Source organism: Phocoena sinus, chromosome 8 (genome assembly GCF_008692025.1).
Source record: "Phocoena sinus isolate mPhoSin1 chromosome 8, mPhoSin1.pri, whole genome shotgun sequence".
Lineage (NCBI taxonomy): Eukaryota > Metazoa > Chordata > Mammalia > Artiodactyla > Phocoenidae > Phocoena > Phocoena sinus.
Window position 1 is genome coordinate 41,714,626 of NC_045770.1, and position 17,047 is coordinate 41,731,672.

A 17,047-nucleotide genomic window follows, 5' to 3' on the forward strand; every position below is an offset into this window, starting at 1 on the left:
GTTGTCAGAGCACACAGGTGAATACGGTCCCAAAGTCTAGATTTAATCTGCATTTCTATAAGACATCCCGACAGCCAGCCCTGAGCATCACCCTCAATTGGTGATGATTGATAAGGAGAACTAGGTACAGAGACTTTTCTGGGCCTGTAGCATCGTAATTGCTCTACATATGAGTAAAATAGGTGGCTGCCTATGTAGCATAGTGGGAGGATTCTGCCTAACCCCAACGTCCTTCATAGGTGCCTGAAATTCCTCCATTATTACCTCTTTGTGATAGATTAAGCAATATCCACCCCAGGTTAGGCAGAATCCCTCAATGTATTCCTGGGAAGACATTATATTATACCATTATCGGTACTTGTCATTTTATATTATTAGATTTTTTCATCTTTGAAAACAAACTAAGAGCAGATTAAAAGAACAAGGAGTAAAAAAAAGGAGAGTCTGACTTCAGATATTCTGTAGGAGCAAGCTATTGTCTACTGTTAAGAGAGCCAAAGGACTGTGTATTATCAAAATAATAATTTCACATATTTCTCTCTCTCTCCCTCTCTCTCTCTGTCTCTATGTCTCTCTCTCTATCTGTCATGTATCTATCACACATAACCTCAGGCCTATGTGACTGCAAGGTCCAATTTTTTTTCATTTATTTATTTTTATTTATTTATTTTTGGCTACACTGGGTTCTTGTTTGCTGTGCGTAGGCTTTCTCTAGTTGTGGAGAGCGGGGGCTACTCTTCATTGTTGTGTGCAGGCTTCTCATTACGGTGGCTTCTCTCATTGTCGAGCACGGACTCTAGGTGTCCACTCTTCAGTAGTTGTGGCGCATGGGCTTAGTTGCTCCACAGCATGTGGGATCTTCCCGGAGTAGGGCTCGAACCCGTGTCCCCTGCATTGGTAAGTGGATTCTTAACCACTGCGCCACCAGGGAAGCCCTGCAAGGTCCAGTTTGACTGCAAAGTCCATAGGGTAGTTTGCCCCCAAATCTTCACCCTTTCTATATTTGCTCCCTTTGCCATGTGACTTTACAGTTGTTCCCTCTAAACTTTGAACTGAGCTATAAATCTTGCTTTGACCAATGATCTATAAAGAGAAATGGCAGCCAAATGCCATTGTTATGATAAGAACATGCCCCAACCAGCCCACTGATCCAAGATGAGAGATATTTGAAGTAGGACCTCCTCACAGAAGCACAGACTAGATCAGCTGGCCCCCAGCTGGCCCACAGATGTGGGATCAGTAATTCATGATTATTAGTTTAAGCCAACAAGTATGGAGTGATTAATTACAGAGCAATAGCTGAGTGATACAATGTTCTTTCTGTTCTTACAACCTAAATTCATTGGATCATAGCTCAAAAAACTTGGAGCATCCGTGTGGGCATTTTTTTCTCCAGTACGTTTGGCACTTGATATGTGATTGATAAATATTTGTTAAATGAATGATTCTTCACAATAGTTTCCAACTGATCTTTTCAGCCTTAACTCTATGTTAAAGGTAAATTGGGTCCCCCGCAAAAAGATATGTGGAAGCTGTAACCCCCAGTGCCTCAGAATGTAAACTTATTTGGAAATAGGGCCTTTACAGTAGCAATCAAGTTAAGATGAGATCAGTAGGGTGAACCTTAACCTGATATGACTGATGTTCTATAAAAAGAGGACATTTGGATACAGAGGCAGACACACCCACACACAGAGAAAAGACAATATGAAAACACCAGGGAGAAGATGGCCAGGTGACTTGATTGAAGCATCTACAAGCCAAGGGATACCAAGAATTGCCAGCAACCACCAGCAGCTAGGAGAACACAAGGAAGGATTCTCTTCTAGAGCGGCGAGAGAGAGCGTGGCCCTGGTAACACCTTGAGTTCAGACGTTTAACCTCCAGAACTGTGAAACAATACATTTCTGTTGTTTTATTTCAAAAACAAACTTATGGTTACCAAAGGGGAAACGTAAGGGGGAGGAATAAATTAGGAGCCTGGGATTAACATACATGCACTACTACGTATAAAATAGATAACCAACAAAGACCTACTGTATAGCACAGGGAACTCTACTCAATGTGCAGTAATGGCCTATTTGGGAGAAGAATCTGAAAAAGAATGAATACATGTATATGTATAACTGAATTATTATGCTGTACACCTGAAACTAATACAACATTGTAAATCAACTATACTCCAATAAAGTAAAAAAAAAAAAAAGAGACCCACTGTTTGGTACTTTCTTAGGGCAGCCACAGGAAACCAGTGGACAGCTCCACTACTTTCTCTCTGCTTCAGTCACATCTAGCCACTGCCTTGTCCATGTACTCCTCTCTGCCCTTATATGTAAAATTCCCCTCCTTTGGAATTCTCCTCTTTTTCTTCCTCAGCTGTTTAAATTCCTATGCAACATTGTGAAGCAATTATACTGCAATAAAAATGTGAAAAAAAAAAAAACCCAACAGAAAGCTCACCTCCTCTGAGAAGTGTGAGAGAGTTCATTTCTCAATCTACTGTGTTCTTATTTTTCTTGCTTCATAACTGCCCTGTAGTATGTGTCACGTTGTGGTTCTTTACCTGTTTGGATGCATATTTTTTCCCCCTGTGGACTGTAAACTCCTGGAGGGTAGGACCTGTGTATTATATACCTCTCCTTACATCTTCCACTTCTGCTATAGTTTCTGGCTGTTAGAGGTCCTTGTTCCGTACTTGCTGACTGACCACAAAGGCTTAATGAATGAGGCTTCCTTTGGGAGTATAGGCTTGAGAGGTGGCCAGGGGACACCTGGATGGTGGCTGGAGGGCACTGGCATCTGTGGGGAGAGGGCATTGTGTGGGGCTGGAGAGGCAGACAGAAAGGAAGATATAGGCTGGCTACTTAAGCTTTTTCTCAAAGGAGAGTCCAACTCTCCCCACAGGAAAGGTGTTAGTAAAAGTGCACTTCTGGTTCTAGTCCATACACTTAGCACCTGATTATTATTGTTGGAAGTTTCACTGAAGAGAAAAAAAATGAAGAGGGCCAGAAGCCTCCATGTAACCAACTTTCTCAGAGCCCTGACATTAGAGAATAAAGATCTTGTGGAGGAACGCGTTAACGGGCAGGGTCTTTGAAGTCAGGAAGACTGGGGTTGGAATTTCCCTTGTACCACTTGTCTACTGTGTGACCTTGACTAAGTTCTTTAACCTCTCTGAGCCTCTGTTTCCTCATTTATAAAAATGGAGATGTCTCTTTCTGCTTCATAAAGCTGCTGTAAGGATCAAAGGGTACACGCAATCTGAAAGAGATGGGAGCATGGGTGGTGTTCTTAAACACCAGCTTCCCTGCTTTAGGCCTAATGAATTAATAACTCAATCCAGAACAGGGATGCGGCCTCTTTGGCAACACGAGCAAGCAATTAGAACATTCTGATCCTTAGATCACACTGCTTTATCCTGCGCTAATCACAGTAAAATACACGTAAGTGATTAGAGGGTAGAAAAAATTGGGGCAAACCGTACAATTCTGAAGAATTTACATCAAGTTCAACCCTTTATACAGTTTTATAGATGAAAAACTTACGGAACTCAAGGTTGAGATGAAAATGGACAGACTCTTAACTCAAGCAGTAAAAGGGGTCTCTTTTTGTAATGATATAAGTACAATAACTCCTGGTTGAATTTTATCAGGGTTCACAGGTTTTTCACTGTTGGATAGAAACTGCAGTATGGTACCTGCATTCAGGAAAGAATATAAATAATATATTCATAAATGCCAACAATTTTGTGCTCTTATTTCATACCTGTCACCTCACATTAGGAAATACATCTTTCTGTGGGTATTCAAACACGCCAACCGTCCTTTCGTCTTTAGAACTGTTTCCATTTCCATTATTAAAGCCTGGTCAGAGGCAAATTCTTATTCTTGAAAATTGCAGTTCATGAAAACCATTTTCAAACTGAGCAAAATTATTTCCATAACATTTGGTTCCTTCATGTGTGCATTTATTTTTATTTACTAGAAGAGATTTTCTGGCAGCCGAATATAGATTCAGCAACAGGTTGGCAGGTGTGCCAGGTGCTTGATTGTCCTTATAGCCGTGGGTCAACCTCTACTCAGAAGGGCCGCCCCAAATATACCTTCCAAATGAGGATTCTTCTCAGCCTCATAGCGGGAATAGAGACAAAGCTTTGCTTTATGGTGAGTACAAATATATTTAAAATATATTTCCCCCTTGAGGTTTAAGTTTTACTGTGTGTAAAAAAGAGAATGTGAGTTTTAGTGCCTTTCCTAACCAAGATCTCCTATTAAATTCTTTAAATTACATGTGTGAAAAATAAAATTAAAGAAAAGCAATATAAATAACAGAACTGTAGAGCATGTATAATAAACACCTCTAAATCAAAAGGGCTCATAAAAGTAATATTTTGAAGCTTTTACTAATAACAATCTAAAAACACTTGAAAATTAATATACCTACACAGTGCTGCCCTTTCTCCTCTAGGAAGCTGGAAGTGTTTCACTGATACTCTTTGCCTATCTTTAACACATGCTACAGGTTGTGGAAAGCACAGAATTTATTTCTCTTGATTTGTGTATGGGAAGATCTGACCACAGAGAGGTCGAGTAGGTCTCCTGCTTGCTAAACCCCACATTACAAATTTAAGATTACACTTTTTCAAATTCTTTCACACAGCACATCTCATTTTATTCTAGCCCAGAAGATCTGGCTTTAGTCATCCCACACTGCCTTCTCCCAGCCCAGAGCCAAGTGGCTTCCTTTGTAAATCTGGTGTTCACACCTCCCTTCCAGTTATGCAGTTGCTTGACTCCTCTCCCCAAATCGGCCCTCAGGCAGAAACCAGCTCAGATTAGGAGAGTTTTGTGCAATCTTCTTCCTCCCACAAACTCCTGTCTAACAATCAGATGCTCCTCGGTGTACTAACTCAGATGGTATAAAACTAGCTGAAAATTAAAACACTGAAGACAAGGGTCAGACCTGACTACTTTAAGCCTCAAGATAGTCCTGTAAGGTAGGCTTTGCTTTCTCCTTGCAGGGAGTCATGAGTGCCTGCATTGACTCTTCAATCTTTCATGGATAAGCTGTGCTCATTACTGGGAATACAAAGATAAGAGACCTTATGTTGAGATAATGTTGTGAATTGTGCATTTAAGTACCATCCTCTCCCCCAGATAGGAAAGAAAAACAAACAAACAAAAAACCATAGAATGGGAAATTTTTAAAGAGATTTCTATGCTTTAAAACAAGACAAGTATCTCCATGGACCAGAAATGAAATTTAAATGCAAAGTAAGGACAAGGCTTAAGGACTCTCCTGTTGGTCTCCTGGTTTCCTGTTCCCAAATAAGCAGAGCCAATCAGGAGACCAGTTTATGCAGGACAACTGGACTGAAAGTGCTTCTCAAAGAGGTGGGAACTGGAGGCAGGCTCAGTGCTTGAAAGCAGGGACCAGGGTGCATCTCCCACTGGTGAAACGATGTGGAAAAGGTATCGTCAACTGCTTTCTAGGCTGGAGTCCATATGTAGCTATAGAACTATGGAAACTGGAGGACACATTACTGCATTAGGAGGTAAAATCAGTGTCAAACCAAATTAGATCACTTGAGAAGTCACATAAAAATATAAAATCAAGATGACTTTTGAAATATTGATTTTTTTAAATTCTCTTAACGATCAACCCTAAGTATAAATTGTGTCCTAAACTATTTACAATACGGTAGTTTGAAGCCAATATAATTATCAAGATATTGAGAACATTGTTTAAATTTTTATATTAAATTTTTTGTATTACATGTCGATTTACAATATACCTTCTATATCAGAAGAATAGTACTGCAAGTGACATAAATACATATACATAAATTGGCTTGCTACCTCAAACATGGTTCACTGATCGGATGCTGGTATCAAATAAATGTGAAGACCATGCAATGGAAGAGATGCTTGTGGTGCTCAAGTGATGAAACACTTGTGAGTGCAGAGTCATATGGGAAACATTTGAAGAGGAGATAATCCATCCTAGAGGAAATTAGGGCTGAAGGCTGAAGGGCAGATATCATTAGCCAAGCACGGAGGGGGTAGGAGGGCATTCCAGGCAGAAGAAGCAAAATCAGCAAGGGCCTGGCAGACTTGAAGAACACCAAGTCATACTGATGTAAAATGTCTAGTGTTTTCCTTGGGAAGCAATAAAACGTACAGGTTCAACAAAGGAAAAAAAAAAAAGCACAGGCCTTAGAATCAGACAAACTGAAGTCTGAGTCCAAGCTGTGCCACTAGCTCTGTGAACTTAAGTTGCTTTTCTTTGATGAGCATGGATGCCTCATATGCAAATGATAATAATCATTCCTGTCTCATAGGATCACTTTGAGGGTCACCAGAGATGGTGTGCTCTACTGAGCACCATGACTCGCCTATGTCCAATGTTCAGTGATTGCTGTAGGTGGTAAGGATTTTCTAGGAAAGATTAGTGCAGGTAGGCAGCAGTGGTCCAGATCCACCAGGGGCAGCCTGCAGACTGCATTGTGAGCGAGGACACTTTTGGCTCATACATCCTACCCTGAACCTTGCAAGGCAGTAGCCTTCAATACTCTGAGGTAACGGATTAAGAAAATGAGGGGCAAGGAAGAGACCTTTCGAATGAGTCATGATGGAATGGAACAAAGTATTGAAAGAGGTAAGGAACCACTTAGAGAAACTCCCTGTGGAGAGCACTTTTAAAAGAGCATTCTGAACTGGGGGAAAAATGACCCTTCTCCCTTTTCTTTTTTTTTTTTTTATAAATTTATTTATCTTATTTATTTATTTTTGGCTGCATTGGGTCTTCGTTGCTGCGCGCGGTCTTTCTCTAGTTGCGGGGAGCGGGGGCCACTCTTCACTGCGGTGCGCGGGCCTCTGACTGCGGTGGCTTCCCTTGTTGCAGAGCACGGGCTCTAGGTGCACAGGCTCAGTAGTTGTAGCTCACGGGCTCTAGAGCACAAGCTCGGTAGTTGTGGCTCACGGGCTTAGTTGCTCCACGGCATGTGGGATCTTCCCGGACCAGGGTTCGAACCCGTGTCCCCTGCATTGGCAGGTGGATTCCCAAGCACTGCACCACCAGGGAAGCCTGACCCTTCTCCGTTTTCTTTGCCAGGAAAATCTGGCATACGATGCTGCCATGCTCCATAGTCAGGACTTGTCTGAGGGCTGGGGATGGGGACAGGGCAAAGGTTTCCACTTGTTTCTTCCAGCTGTGTGTCTTCAGCAATGCTCCGAGGAAGGCAGGGAAGAACAGTAAGTGGAGTGTTAGACAAAGCAATGTCTGCAAAGAATTTCTATCACCAAGAAAAGAAAGGGGAACGCAAGACAGGAGAAATAAAGTTGGGGTGTGTGTGTGTGTGTGTGTGTTTCAAGGGAAGGATTTTCTTTTTTCCTTTTTTTACATCTTTACTGGAGTATAATTGCTTTACAATGGTGTGTTAGTTTCTGCTTTATAGCAAAGTGAATCAGTTATACATATACATATGTTCCCATGTCTCTTCCCTCTTGCGTCTCCCTCCCTCCCACCCTTCCTATCCCACCCCTTTAGGTCGTCACAAAGCACCGAGCTGATCTCCCTGTGCTATGCGGCTGCTTCCCACTAGCTATCTGTTTTACGTTTTATCATAAATGGGTGTTGAATTTTGTCGAAAGCTTTCTCTGCATCTATTGAGATGATCATATGGTTTTTCTCCTTCAGTTTGTTAATATGGTGTATCACGTTGATTGATTTGTGTATGTTGAAGAATCCTTGCATTCCTGGAATAAACCCCACTTGATCACGGTGTATTATCCTTTTAATGTGCTGTTGGATTCTGTTTGCTAGTATTTTGTTGAGGATTTTTGCATCTATGTTCATCAGTGATATTGGCCTGTAGTTGTTTTTCTATGTTGAAGAGCTCACTGGAAGAGAATTCAGTCATTCTATGTTGGAAAACTTAACTCAAAAGAATGACATTAGAAATCAGAATAAGAGGCAGTGTTCTTCTCAGCTTCATGGGAAACCCCACAGCATGTTGTCACTTAATCATAGCATTGGTAACAGTTTGCTAGTGTTGTTGTTTTTGTTGTTTTTTTAATCCTCATGACTGTCTTGACTTCTGTTTGAATCGGCAGCTACTAGAAGGCACAGGCTGAAAGACACAGGGAATATCCACCAGCCTGAATTTGCTTTAAATCCTTGTCTGCAACATTCAGTCTCTCTTTCCCCTGTGTGTGTGTCTGGTGACATAGCCTAGTAATTAGACAGTGGCACCTCTCACCACAGCCATGCAGTGGGCACATTTCAGAGGAGTATGTCTCATCTCGGTAGTGATAGGGCTAGACTGGGCCTCTCCCCAACTCGGATCTCTACACAGGAACATCCACCTTTTCGGCTGGGGGAAAGAAGGTTGGGTGTAGCCACTGGACAGTTTTCACTTCCATGGAGATGGTTTATCCCTATGTGGTGTGATGGAAAGAGTTGTTTTCATCCCTGCTCTGCCAAGTACTGAGGATTTGGTTTTGGGCAAGTTACCTGACTTCTCTGAGCCTTACATTTCTCATTTGCAAGTGGGAAAACTGTACCCACCTAAAATATTTGTTACAAAGACTGAATAAAATAATATGTTTCAAGTACCAGGCACAGTGCCTGGTATATACTATGAATGCTACAAGTGCTAATTACTTCATTTAATTAGAAGTTACTGAATTCTCTGGAAAGGCTTTCTCCACTTGGTGAGGAAGATGACTCTAGACTTGAACCGTCTTCACTGCTAGTGATCCCATAGACAATAGAGTGACCCCTCTCTTGGTATCAATATCAGTCTTCAAAGACACCAATCAGCTCTGTTTTTTTCACATGTCCCCCCTCAGACCATGACAGTGACCAGAGTGATGAGATACTTTGAGCAGCCTATGTCACTTGACCACTTCTACGGTGGAAATTGTAGACAGATAAAAACTGCTGCTTATTCAAGTGTAAATGATGTAAAGTGGTGAAGAGACTGGAGAGATACAGGATGGAAGCATTGCAAGGTTGGACCCAATTTTCGATGAGAGCTTTGACCTCCTAATCTTTAAGGTTCTTCCCGTTCCTTTAATTCCATCATTCTAAAACAACTGGTCATTTGTTCTAAAAATACACCAAGTAGAAATAGTTTTGTGTATTTAGTATTAAGAAGAATGAATAAAGAAACACAATAAGGAAAAGTAAATTATCTGGAATAACAGAACCATGAGACAAGAAAACTATAGTTATGACTCATAAACCCATTGCTATTTCATGACAGTTATCACTCCCTAGTCCTTGTCTATATGCATAAATATTTTACGTATTTGTATCTGACAGTTCAGGTTTTAGGAACCACTCTCACTTTTAATTCCCAAATACTAATAGCTGGAGTTCTCATCCTTTTATATTGCAGGAAGAGCAGTCTGTTTTCAGGTTCTCCTTCCCCAAGCTTTCTACGTATCTGAAAGAAAGCTTAGTGCTCCACAAATTCCATTCTGCTACATAAGTGGCCCAGACCCAGTGATGTGCTGGTTCAGCAACTGGCTTGCTGGAAAAAAAATGTGTGCATGCATATGTACATAAGTTTATTATTAATTTCACTGATATGAAGGATGTAACACAATTTACAATAATAATAAAATACGCAATATTTTTATAGTAAATTCCTTATCAATTGATTGATATGGAATCGATTCCCATGGAGTGATTTCATCAATTTTTGCAGAGCTGTTGTGCCCTAGACAACATATGGTTGCAACTGACAAGTGTAGTTCTGACATAAATGCTGGTTGATATTTTCGTTTATATTAAGGAATATAGCAAAAGTGAAACAATGAAAACATAGGCCGAGTTTCAATAATTTTGTTTTTGGCAATGTTTTGTGCTATTCACAATGTAACGATTACAGACATGACACAATTTAAAGGTTAATCTGGATTTTAAAATATTTCCTGTATCACTTCAGTCTGGAAAGTCAACAAAACAATAAATCAAACCCTATTTTATAGAAGTTGCCAATTTCCGTGGTGTAAATGGAGCCACCATGGCTGATTTCAAGCTATCAACATGACTCCATCAAACACGGAGCTGGGGAGAGTTGGGCAGTAGCATTCCATTATATCAATGTAATATTTCCACCATACATATACGGGGCACGTAAGCAACTTCCAGATCAGAGGTGATAGTAAAACATAATGAAATAGGAAGTGATGAGTTCTGAGTATTTGTTACCTTTATTTTCTTTTTCTTTTCTTTTCTTTTTGTTTTTTTTTGACCACACTGTGCGGCTTGCGGGATCTTAGTTCCCTGATCAGGGATTGAACCTGGGCCCTCAGCAGTGAAAGTGAGGAGTCCTAACCAGTGGACTGCCAGGGAATTCCCTAACTTTATTTTTAATAAAATTTATTTAATGGTAAGATTATAATAATGAATTTTTAATAATGTCTGCTTTCAACAGTGATCTCACAAAATTCCTGAGAATTTAACAGTTGGGTCTTTGGAGACATCATAAGCTGGCTTCAGTGCATTATTCCCTAACCCACGCTTCTACAGAGGTTAAGTTCCAGCCTCTTTGAAAGACCCTCTCCACCACTGCTACCCAAAGGGGAGGAGGGGATGGGAGGCTCAGGAGGTTATTCAAAAAGGAAGCAAACTCTACCGAGATGCACCTCTACCTGAAGACAAAATCATTATTACACAGAGCAGTTAAGCTCCACACACCTTCCATGTCAGAGAATGATTTTTGCTTCACTCTCTGTAACTGAAAGGCCCACCAAAACATTCCTTTATAGACAAAGGAATCATCTGCTCCAAGGCCAAACTCTACTTGCCACCTCAGAAGGCAGACCCTGCTTATAACATTTTAAATAGATCTCCCTTTCTTTATAATAAGGATTGGTTTAAAAAAATATGCAAGACAACTCTATGTTCTAATGTGCTCAATTTTATTGTAGAAGTTCTGTATATCTACAACATATACACACTGTAAATATTATGTTAATCGTATCGTAAATGTCATATACAACTGTATTTTACATAACGTTTCCTATTTTTCTTTCCTCACATAATATATTGTATACATTTCCCTGTTGTTTGTAATTCCCATTTTACTGGCTGCATATAATATAGAATATTTCCTGCTGATTATAGTAACAAGTTCATTTAATAAAAATTTATGGAGAACCTACGTGCCAGGTATTGTGGTGCAAGCAAATCATGAATGATGCATAAAGCTCTCATGGTCCCCCTTCCTGCAACTCGCAGTCCAGGGGAGGAGAGAAACATTACACCAGACACACAAATACTTAGACATTGGTATAAAAGATGAGTGGAAAGCATATGCTTGGAAGGAATAGCAGAGACAAGACCATATAAGGTTTGGCAGACCATTTTCAGAAGATAAAATTTTATTTATTCTGAGTGTAATAGGAAGCCTTTGAAGGTTTTTAATAGGGGTGTGATGGAATGCAGTTTACATTTTTCAAAGCTCTCAGTGGCTGTTATCTGGAGATCATTGGCGGTGGGAGCAAGAGCACAAGTGAAAGGGTCACTTGGGAGGTTAGGAAGATGCTAGTAGTTTGGAGCAGGGTGGTTTCTGGGATGCTAGAAGGACGTGGAGTTTTCTGACATGTCCTCTGGGATTAGCATTGAAGGATGTGGAAGTGATTTGATGGAGGAGTTTGAGCAGCTAGGTGGATGGAGCCATTCACAGTTCAGGGAGGAGAAGAGGGTAGGAACAGACTTCAGGGGTTGGGGATTACTTGGCAGGAGAGGGTCAAGGATTCAGGGAATTTGTTTGTATGGGGTTTTTTTTGTTTGTTTGTTTTTTTGTTTTGCAGTACGCGGGCCTCTCACTGTTGTGGCCTCTCCCGTTGCAGAGCACAGGCTCCGGACGTGCAGGCTCAGCGGCCATGGCTCATGGGCCCAGCCACTCCGCGGCATGTGGGATCTTCCCGGACCGGGGCACGAACCCGTGTCCCCTGCATCGGCAGGTGGACTCTCAACCACTGAGCCACCAGGCTATTTTTAATTTAAACATATTTGGTACTTCAAATTTTGGTAAGATGAGGTTAATCTATCTACTTATTTTCTCTTCTGAGGACAAACATAAAAAGTAAATTTAAATCTTATAGGTAACAAGATACACAAGAAACAAAAAAAGTCTTGGAAACTACTAGAGAGAAGAAAGAAGAAAAAGTTTTAAAAGTTTCTGTCAAATCACAAAGAACCATTGGAATTATACCACGTTATGAAATTCTGCAAGAACTAGCTGGTTATTGGCATACAATGATTGGAAGCTTATAAGTTTCATGCATGTAATTTTTTCCTACTTATTAAAATCGGCTTTTGCTTAAACCACAAAAGAGGCTAGGGGTTAAATAGTGTAATAAAAGGGAAAGAAACTCCTTATAAGTGATTCAGCTTATATTGAAGTTATATCTTAGCTGATCCGAGTTATAAGGACTTTGAATAAATTGCAAAGACAGTTTCAGTTTCTTTTCTAAAAACAAGACTCCTTCTGCAGTGTGATGCCACAAAAAGAATAGACCAGATTTAGTTACTCTCTGGTTACTGGTGGTTCTAACCTGTGTACTCTGGGCTCCAGAACCTTGGTTGTGATTGTTATTTTGGTCCCACAAATTCCAAGTCTTCCCTCTTCCAATATCTTAAAGTGTTCTTTATGGGAAACCTCAAAAGGACATCTAATACATATAATTAAATATATAGGTATTCAGGAAATTACACATAATATCATAGAACCATGTTCTTGGAAAAGTTGCTTAGCCTCTCTCAGACTTGGTTTCCTTATATGAATTGTATGGATAGTAATACTTGATTCGTAGGGTTACTCGAGGATTAAAGGAGATCCTGTTTATAAAGTGCTTCTCACTATGCTTGGCAAAGAGAAAGCCCTTAATAACTAGCAACTATTATTATTTTATTTACTCAGGTCAGTGTTGTCCTTCTGATACTGTTCTCCTAGCTCAAGTTTTCCCCAATAAGGATTTGTTGAAACCTTATGTTCTGTGCTTTACTAGAGTTTGATGTTTTTGTCACTTTATTCTATAATACCTGCTTCTCTTTCATTGGAAATTTCTCCTGCACAAATTGCTGCTCGACTATCACTTATTGAGTTGCTACTATGGGTTACAGGATGTTTCAAAAGGATTCTTCTTGCCTCAGTTTGGGCTGAGACCCCAAATCAGTAGGTGCGAGTGTTACTGAGTCCAAGCCCATACTGCCCACTGGATGATAGGCCAGTAAGTTGAGAGATGAGTTGTTGGGGCAAGGAATAGCAGCATTATTTGGAAAGCCAGCAGACTGAGAGGATGGTGGACTAGCTTCCCAAAGAATCATTCTACTCAAGTTAGAATTCAGGCTTCTTTTATACTAAAAGGGAAGGGGGTATGATTGGTTGTTGCAAACTTCTTGGTGTCAGAATCCTTTGTTCTTGCATCTGTCCTTGAGGGTCAGGTCATGATGTTCATGTTCCTGTAAGCCTCCAACAAGTCAAATGTTGTTCTCTGTTCTGCAACTTATCTCTATGTGAATGGAAAAGTGTTATACCTTTAAAGGTCAGAACCTTGAGAAAGGGCTATCCTGTATATTTCAGGCTGTAGGCAACATTCTTAGCTTGCCCCCAAAACAGCAGAATACAAAGGTCAAGGCAAAAGAAACAGATCCAATATGGAGTCAGATTTGTACTTTCCTATTACCCAAGTGCTCTTCTACAAGGGAGTGAGGTACCAGGCCACCTATGCAGGATTTGCAGAAAAGCTTTCAGAATTCAGTTTTGTAGCCCTTGAATAACTATCCATTTTTGAAAGAATCATGAAGTGACAAGTAGAGAATGTGTGTGGAAGTTTTTGGAGTGCTGAGGCATTTTCTCTCATATTACCCCCACTCTATCCACACTCACCCCAAGTTGAGTGAGAGGTGCATTGAGGAAACCGTTTGACAGATTGACCTACGTCTTCTGTAGGATCTAGGTCAAGCCTAGAACAGCCTAAAGTTACAAGGTTATTGTTGGTTAGATGTGTCTATAGCATAGCTGGCAGTGTTAGGGAAGCCTGAACAAAGGATGGGTGAGCTTGAGCAAAGGATTGGTGAGGGTTGCCTGATGAGTAGATGGGGGACAATACGAGACAAAAATCTGCCCAAAGCTGTTCTACAATGACTTTCTCCAATAAGGAGAAGTGATGGGTCCCCAAAAGGGAGAGTCTGTGCAGGTTAGACCACTCAAATGGGGGGATTTTAAGGGATCAGCAGTTATGGGAACTCAGGCAGAGATTCCAGTAATGACACTGTCTACAAAGAACTAAAAAAAGAAAAGAAAAGAAAAAAAAAAAAGAGTCTAAACTTCTGCCAAGCCCAAAGAGATTTAGTTTTAAACTTCCACATAGTCTAAAGGAAACTAAGGGTAGATTATTGACGTCAGGTAAGCGGTAACTTTCCTGCTCCTTTTCCTCTTTTCTCTTCCTTGGCTTCTCCCCTAGAAGAGTATGTGAAGCCTAGGGCTGGTATAAAAGAGGTGGGAAAGGAAGCAGTAGCTCGCCCCATCGTTGGAGGAAGTCACTGAGAAGATGTGACCACTGGTTGACCTGCAATCTGGACCTGGGCAACCAGAGGCTCCTCACCTCTCCCTCCCCATCCTTGGAAAGTGGGTTCTGCTCACCATTCCCATAGTGGGAGTCATTTTCAAGGATGCAGCCTTGAGAGAGCAATGTGGTGCTGAGACCTTCTGGGCGGTATATGTGACTGATTGCCCACATTAAGGACTCTGTAAACTTTTAAGAATCTGGTAGGTGGGTGCCAAAGATCTACACATCTGTGGCTGCCCAAGACAAGCCATGTATGTAAGTTCCCTTGTTTATTGCCTAGCACCTACCAATCTGGAGTAAGTTCCCTACATATGAACCTTCAAGTTGCGAACTTTCAAAGATGCAAACACGCATTGGCATGTCCAACCATCTAAGTTAGTTCACGTGTCTGGAGTGCATTGTCACATGTGTGCATCCTCTGTAAGTGGTTGTGCTTTTGTGTACTTTACTGTAAGTACTGTATAGAGTACAGTAGTACAGTATCTTTATTTCAGGCCCAGCATGTCGGAAACAAGAGTAAAAGCAGCGGTGATATTGCTGGTACTGTTAAGAAGCACCAGGAATTGGAGGCTCAGAGAAAGGAAGGAGAGAGACAAGAGGAAGAAGAAGTAACTGAAGACCTGAAGAGATTCACGGCGCAGGAAATGGCAAGGGGATTTTCTTTATTTGAGGAGGCACTGTTAGTGTTTTAGGCACAGGGCCCGAATGTAGAATGGTACACGAAGGTTGCAGCAGCCGTTCAGAATGCAATACAGGGCTACCGTGTTGTCTATGAAGAGAAAAAAGAGCTACTACCCAGACATCACTGGATAATTTTTTTCAAGAGGGGAGATAGAATTGAATCCAGCAAGGAACGAGAACCTGTGCCATCAACGTCATGTGTGAGTGAAATTGCAGCCTGGCCTCCGTCTCCTGTTGCTGACGATCCTTCAGCTCTACCATCTCCCACCTCCTCTCCCTCCTCCAGTCAGTAACTCTTCTTGCCTGTTCACTCGATGCCAGCCCCTGTATGCCAGCTGTTGTACTGCACTACTGTGCTTTTCAAGGAACTCTACTATAAGATTAAAAATGGTTTCTTTATTTTTTGTTTGTTTTCTATGTATTATTTGTGTGAAAAGTATTATAAACTTATTAAAGTACAGTACTATATAACCGATTGTGTTGGTCGGGTACCTAGGCTAACTTTGTTAGACTCACGAACTGGACTCAGAACGGAACTCGTTCTTATGTAGGGACTTACTGTAGTGTGTGCCTCTGTTTTCAGTCTCTTTTTGCCTTCTGTGTATGGGGGCCAGCTTCAGGTTTCACCCAGGAAGCTCCTGAGGTTTTGAACCAACACCCATCCTTCTGATAGAGGAGAGGAGGAGATTTAATTTTGGATACCTTTATCATGCTGAAGTGAACATATACATTCCTGAAACAAGACTATTGTTTGGACTGCTAGTAACCCATGTATGTATGTCTTACTCATGTGTACACATCATCCAAGTGGGAGTAGCCAAGGTATGGAGACTACCTGAGATTTCACTTAATGGCAGATGAAGAACACATCCCACAGAACGACACCGAATGCACAGTTGGAGGGCAGGGGCAACTTCATTGCCTCTGCGAGTCCCACTTAGTCAATCTGCTAGTTACATTTGTGCCTGGCTTTGTACCAAGTGTTTGAGTAATATAGGCTACCGTTTTTGAGCACTAACCACATGGTAGATGCGCTGTGTTCTGTCTGCCTCCAGCACACTTTTCCCGACCCAATCTACTTGCCGTATTTATTATCATACATCCGCCCTCTCATCAAAATAAAAGGCCCTTATTTTCTACCCCAGAGGTCCCTGAAACTCCCTAATCTAGCACTTACTAGAGATTTTTTTTTTCTTTTTGGTTTAAACAATTCCTTGTTTAATTGTTCATCTTCTCCAATAAACTGCAAAAAGTGTGAGGACAGGTCTTCCTGGGCTGGTGACTGATATTCAGTAAGGTATTTTCAGAATTTTCTCGGTTAATTATCATAACAATCTAAGATGTAATTGTGCAGGTGAGAAATGTGAAGTTCAGAGGTCATCACGTGCCTAAATTCAATCACTTCTGGTGGGTGATAGAATCTGAAAGCACACCTTGGATTGGGGTTGGTCTCCTTCCTGCCAAAGAACGTGAGAATTTATTTTTTTTTATTTTTGCGGTACGCGGGCCTCTCTCTGCTGTGGCCTCTCCCGTTGCGGAGCACAGGGTCCGGACGCGCAGGCTCAGCGGCCATGGCTCACGGGCGCAGCCGCTCCGCGGCATGTGGGATCCTCCCGGACCGGGGCATGAACCCGTGTCCCCTGCATCGGCAGGCGGACTCCCAACCCCTGCGCCACCAGGGAAGCCCAGAATGTGAGAATTTATATGGTCCACTCTCCTCTGACAAAAATGACTTGGTTGCTGTCTAAACATCTCTTGGCATTGCAAAACTGAAG